Genomic DNA, 6,766 nt, shown 5'->3' with positions numbered 1-6,766 from the left:
TGTTTTTGATTAGGTAAAAAGTTTTTAATAAAAAAATTACTGTATTTATTTTAAATGATATAATATCCACTGTTTTTAGAAAGTAAGGAATTTTATTAAGGGGTAACACCATTCTGGAGCCTAAAAAAGCATTTTTTTTGGAGTTTTTTTTGCGAACACTAAATGAGGAATAGGATTTCTCTTTTGATGGTTAATTGATCATGTAGAGAACTATGTAAAAAGATATTTTTATTGATTTTAGATAAAAAATGGCGTCGGTATTCGTGACTGATGAACAAAATCCCATTATTTTTTGGCAAAAGATGAGAAGATATTTCTGGACAAGTATAAGACTTAAAACAAAAAACCAAAGAAATTCTTTACCTATGTACTATTACTTATAGAAGTACGCAGAAATTTTTTCCTAAATCATATTCTGTGAAAATGGCGCTACTTTTTAAAAAAATGTTTACAATTTTTTTTTTGCTTTGAGACCAAGTGCATATTGTTTTGAGACATCCAAAGAACACTTTTAGCTAAAAAATTGATCTTTTAAAAATTCTAGAGTGGTGTTTCCCCTTAAAAATAGTATTTGATTGCAAAAAAGTTTTACTAAATGTAAGCACTTAACAAATAAAAAAATATAATAGTCTATTGCAAAATTTGTTATAACTGAAATAGGTCCTTAAGAGAAAAAACATATTTCTATGGAAAACATTTAAGTTTGTTTTAAATCAAATTATTTAATTGTAGCTAGTATTTTTAACACATTACTTATAAATTAACTTATGACCTAATTTCTCAAATTATACCTTTAAAAAAGCAGTAAGGTTAAAGGTAAAAGTCTTAACAGATATTTCCAAGCAAATAGAATTGGCCAGAGTAAATGAAAAGATTTTTTTTGTAAAATTTTTCTAACATTTAAAATGTTCCTTTAAAAATCATCGATTATCAATTAGTAGTCATTTTTGAGGTATGTGTGTTAAGAAATCTACACAAATTTTCCTCTGACTAAACAGTAAAGCCGTTAAATTAAGAAGACTTATTGAGACTTCAACTTTTTTATTTTCCGAGCATTGTTTAAACTTTTCCATAACCATTTATGTACCTTCTGAGCTTCGTATAAAAATTGTTTAAAGTAAAATTGTGACTTACAACTAGCCAGTGTTTTGATTGTCCGATTTTTTTTAATAATTCCATGAAAGTAACCTAACTGATAAAAATGATCACTAAAATTGATACATATATTTCTTTAAATCGATTATAAAAATTGAAATATACACATGACTGTAGGATTCCTAAAATCAGAGTACAAGTGGTTTTTGTGGATTATAAAATTATTCGTAATTTTAAAAAATTTGTAATTCTTCGGAAAGCTCTGTAGTAAATAAAAATAAAAAAATAATCTTGTATGCAAACAATTTCGAGACCTAGCGCTTCTTACAGGAAAATACCACTTTTAATTTCGTTTAACTCATCAGAAAAAGAGATAAAGATAAACGTAACTAGATCTTATTTTATTTAACCACAATTAATTTATCTTGAGGCTCAAATAATAGAAACTCTTATTAAGTTGCTTTTAACCCTTAAAGTGCACATGAGGTGTTTGACGTCCTAACAAATTTTTGATCTCTCGAAAACGTTACTGAATTCGAAAAAATAGATTATTTGTCGCTATCTAGTGTTACTTCAGATAGGTATAAAACCTATTCTATTTTAAAAAAGATGTATTAAACTAATTTTAAAAAAGTTGTAAGGTCTAAATATTAAATAGCGGCTACAAAAGATGCGTTCAAAACCGTTAGGGTGTCAAACACCCGCAGTGCATTTTAACTAACTTTTACCAAGTGTGCACTGTTAGGGTTAATTATACAGTAGGGATAGAAAACTATACTTTAAAACAAATAAAACTTCATAAAGTTAAAATACTAACAAACACTTCTAAAATATTTCGTAAAGTAAAACAAGTTCTAAGTAACAAAAAATTCAGCTTATCATAGATACCAATTAAAGACGGCAAAAGGCAGCAAAACGGTCATCGGATTTTTACATCAGAAACTTACATTTGAAAACAAGCCAATACAAACATCAAGGAGGAATTTACAATGCTGGGATATAGTGGATTGGAAATATTGCTGTTGTTTATAATGGAATTCAAACCTAGAAGCAATAGCGAGGATATATTTAGTATAAACAAAATGATGAACAATAAAATAAACGTATAACTAAGACGAAATAACGAAAAATACCGCAATGCATGAGATGTCGACAAATACGGACATACCAAGAATTATTGCAGTAGAACTACGTGCGCTAAAATGCACAAAATAACTTTTCAATTAAGTGCCCCATATTAGTAGAGGTAAAATTAGTAAGATGCTAAAATTATCACGGAAACCACTCATATAGTTAAAAAAGCCAGTGAGGTCAAAAGGCAGCTCCAGAGAAATCTCTTCTCTCCTTTTCGAAGCAGAGAGAGTACATTTGCAGTAAAAAATACAACAAGAAACAGAAGTAACTGACTTAAGAGATAATACATACTCTTTCTTAATCATTATGCGAAAAATTATAAATTTGATTGACTCGATAAGTTGGGTGTCAGGCGCCTTCCAATTCGACATTATTAAACGAAAAGGAAACACATGACGCTAAAGAAATCAAGAAACTTCTCAAAAAATCCATTAAAACTAGAATAATACTAACAAATATGATAATGGAACAAAACGCAATACTAAAACAACAAATTCAACAGACAACTGTATTAAAATAGCTCATAAACGAGGTAACTATGAAATAAAAATGACTACACAAAAAATGTGTTCTAGAACTCTTGAAGGTTTGCAACCAGAGTTGTAGGGACAGAAAAATTCTTAAACAATGACAATGTTGATATACTTCTCACTTTTAAATCATGTTTTGCTACAAGAAGCTATTTAAAAATTCCATATTACAATATATAGAACAAATGACATTTATCAAAGAAAGCAAATGAAAGACACAGTGTTTATATTTAAAAGTAAATTAAACACCCTCTGTATAGTCGAATTAGACAAGAACACCTTCAAGCAACCACAATTGCAGTATGCAATCTAACACAAATTTCAAATTTCGGCTATATATGAATCACCAAGAAAACAAAAATTACCCTACAGAAATTACCTTACAGGATTACTTTTAGTCGATGGTTGACAAATTCATTTAAACATTAGATAATAGTAATGCTGTTAACGACCATAGCTGTGCTGAAAACATTAGTTCTCGTCCGATCACTAAGGTTACTCAGTACTAGGCACGGTTAGTACTTGGATGGGTCACTGCTAGGGAACACCGTGTGCTGTTAACACTTCAATCCGCCTGCATGATCACTGGGTTGATTGAGCAGTTCAGTGGTTATGTTGCTTGTCCCAAGTCCAGATAAAGGATGAGGGTTAAAAGGTTAAGTTAGATTCCTGCTTGACGTAAAAACCTATAACATGCTCATAGACCTGATGGCTCGCCTGGCGAGTCGCGATGAGGAACAGGCATTGTGCCTATTTGGAAAAAAGAAGAAAAAGAAGAAGATAATAGTAATGCCAAACATACTAGATAGAAATCAAAGATTACTACAACTAGGTAGTCATTGATAAAACCATTTCCTAATGTTTGACATGAAGAGCTTCTAGATACAACGAGAACCCTCTTACGAATGCAAATGTACAATCTTCTTGTACTATATCTAAGAGTCAGGATTGTTATTATTTAAATAACAATAATGCTTATATCGAAATTAAAGAAATTAAAAGTTGGTGTACCTTAAGCAAGTGTGTCTTTAGAACCGTACCCTACATACTCTGTACAGCTGATATTCCAACTACTGATGAAAGTAAAATACTAACGATTTTTGATAACACTACTATACAACCATACATTTGGAACTATCAGTAAAAATGACCTTGTTAAAAGAGCATACAACAAAAATAAATAGCTTAAAGATAAAAGACAAAAGCAAAACCAAAGAAAACTGAATCATATCACTTTCATACTGTGTACAAATGATTCTCTGGATATTAGAATAAACGAAATTGTTATTTAACTATTTAGCTAAACATCCAAGCTCAGCCTAGAAAATAAATTAAAAGTTTTATAAAAATCATTATAAACCCTTTTATGGAGTTTAAAGGGATATCACTATGGTGGAACGGCAACAATGAGTCATATAACAAAGCTATTAACCAATGCAATGAAAAATACTAAGAACTATAGTCGACACATCATGATTTATATGAAATAAAGATATACGAAAGGACCATATATTAACGAGAGTGATAAACGAAATAAAAAGTTTTACTACAAGATATGAAGAGAGGACTGTTATATTACACTTCAACTAACTAGCCACAGAAACGTAAACTTCTAAAAAATATTGATAAGTGAACATCCGGTTGACTTATATAAAAATTGTAAAAAAAAGCTAACCTTGAAAATAGTAAATTAAAACCTACATGTTATTTAAATTAATTAAAAAAAGAAATTTACCTAATGTCCACGAGCAAAATAATTGTAATTTAGAAAATATGAGAAAAAAAGACAAAAAAAAAACAAAAGAATAAAAAAAAAATAAGTAAAATAAAGAGAAAAACAAAAAAAACATAAAAAAAAACATAAGATATATTAAAGAATATGAAAAAAAAATATACAAAATATATAAATAAAATATAAAAAAAATATAAAAATGAAAAAAAAATAAAGAAGCTACTTATTTTTATATCTGTAGTTTTAATTTAAAAAAAAGATCTTAAACGCATATCTTCTACAGTTAAAGAACATACTCTTTCAGACAAAATGCTTTAACCATTTAATATATATGCTGTCCTTACACTTAAATTTTCGTTTAACACTAATTAATAGGTAGAATAAATTTAAACAAATAGAAATTCGATGTTATTTTTGTAATATTATAAATATCTAATGAATTTTTTTAATTGAAACAGGAGAAATTCTTATAAGATTTCTCGTATCATTAAGACATAAAGTTAATCATGAAGAATAACTAGCAGCGAATTTAGTACGCTTCCAAGAAGCCTTAAGCAAGATCAAGTTCCATTCTAATTAAAATTACTTTGTATTTTGAATTTTGTAAATGTATATCATCAGTTACTAAAATTTCAAAAAGGAAGAAAAATTTAAACAAAAATTTTTATAATGTATTCTATATTTTCGGACAAAAAGAGTATTTTATTCAAAAAAAAGGGCTAATATTAATTATTGACTGTTCATAGGAGGAATATATACACATAACGTGATAGTTGGTAATGGCTATTTCATATTAGGAATAATTGTTGTGTAATATAAAATGATTAATTTTGAATCACGTTTTTACTGCAGATTGATCTTGAGAAGCGGTAATTTTATATCTTGCCACGAAACAGGAGATATAAATTAATGAAACAGAAAGTAGGTGATGTGATTTGATTAGAAAATAGTTTATTACTTTAAAGAATCAATTTTGTAATTTATAACAGTTTTATTAGTTATCTTATGAAAAGAATTATCTAAAAATAAGAAAAAATTTAAAATATCCTATATGTTTTTATTCTAAATGTAATACATTACTTATAACGTACTTATACTCTAGCTCATCGTGTAAGAAGCCTAAAACAATTTCATAGAATAAATAAATTGGTTAAATAGTAATATTTTGTACATATCTAAATGATTTCAAATTAAAAATTTTTTTTTATTTTTATGAAACGAGGTCCAATTAATATAAAAGCTAAGGAATTGATCGAAATACATTTATTTTGAGCGAAGCTAGTTCTTCTAAATTTTTTATATTTTCAGAAATGTTGACCGTTTATATAAGTGTCTCAGGAGTCGAAAGAATAGAATTTTTACAACATAAAATGATTCCAAATCTCAAAATCGTGACCAAAATCTTAAAAGAAAATCTAAAATTTTTAAACTTAGACTGCTGAGCTCTTGATATGCTGACATAGAAAGCATTCAATATCGGACAGGAAAACGTTTATTTATATCTATTTGAATGTGTATATTTCTGCAATAATGAGGTTCACTGAACCGACACGTATACCTCCATGTGAAGAAAAAAAGTTATTTTTTAAGCATTATTTGCTTTTTAACGCTAGATATACCATCATTTTCAGTATACTATTTTTCTACTAAACCGTTCGATCTTCCCCCATACGCTTCACGTAACACCTGCTTATTTTAATCGGGGTGATTTTATGTCGTTAATGATGTCCGGTTTGTTTTACAATCCGGTGTACTTCTACTTTAAGGTAGTACCCCCCTGTGTCCATTTAAAAAAATCGAATTTTTTTTTTACATATTTCGTAAGAAAAACATTTCAAAAATATGCTTGGAAAATTTCAGACTGATATTTAAAGTATTCTCAAAGTTATAACCGAAAGTATGGAGCGCGCTGTAGTGTGTATAACTCAGAACGCCTCTATTTTGTTGCCTCTATTTACTCTCTGTTAGGTATTGTGTTGTTGATAAGCAAATTTTTGAATAAAATAATTGATGTGATAGTAAAATCAAGCATATGTAAAGCATGTCAGTATTTAGCAACATAAAACCCCATCGAAGCTGAGAGTTTATCTGAAGGTCACAAAAATGAATGCACAGCAAATCACGAGGGTAGCAGTGGCAAAATTGAGGTCTACAGTGTTTCTGAAATGTTCAAGCGTTCTGAGGAGTGTTATGGTTTGAAATACGTGAAATACATTGGTCAAACAGCCAGAAACTACGTCGACACCGTTGATAATGCTCGTATTTTGAGAACGAA

This window comes from Polistes dominula, unplaced genomic scaffold (genome assembly GCF_049000335.1).
Source record: "Polistes dominula isolate Pdom_NZ unplaced genomic scaffold, Pdom_raw_medaka contig_23, whole genome shotgun sequence".
NCBI lineage: Eukaryota > Metazoa > Arthropoda > Insecta > Hymenoptera > Vespidae > Polistes > Polistes dominula.
Note: the sequence above shows the minus strand (reverse complement) of the source record.